This window comes from Patella vulgata, chromosome 5 (genome assembly GCF_932274485.2).
Source record: "Patella vulgata chromosome 5, xgPatVulg1.2, whole genome shotgun sequence".
Lineage (NCBI taxonomy): Eukaryota > Metazoa > Mollusca > Gastropoda > Patellidae > Patella > Patella vulgata.
Genome location: NC_065883.2, coordinates 18,856,415 through 18,856,832, shown reverse-complemented (window position 1 = coordinate 18,856,832; position 418 = coordinate 18,856,415).

The window sequence follows — 418 nt, the reverse complement described above, 5'->3', positions numbered from 1 at the left end:
AAATATCATAAAACAATAAGTTATTTTAAAACTTAACCACTTGGGCGAGAAAGGGTACGGTCAAGGGCTCTACTAACGATATTAAATGATATTTTACTTATCTCCTGAAATCAACCCGACAAAGGATTCGATAGCCATTAACCAATCAATGTGATTAATTTTTTGTAGTAGATAAATAATAAATCGATTGTAGTTATCCCAAATGTTTACAAACATCATTAATGCGGAATATGGACTGAAAGAAATACAATAATACAGAATACAGCTAATGAAAAGACGTGGACGAGCGGTTCACAAACATCATTTATGGACTGAAAGAAATACAATAATACAGAATACAGCTAATGAAAAGACGTGGGCGAGCGGTAGTAATTTTTTTTTCTGTGTTAGAATCATGTATTGACATGATATAACCTGT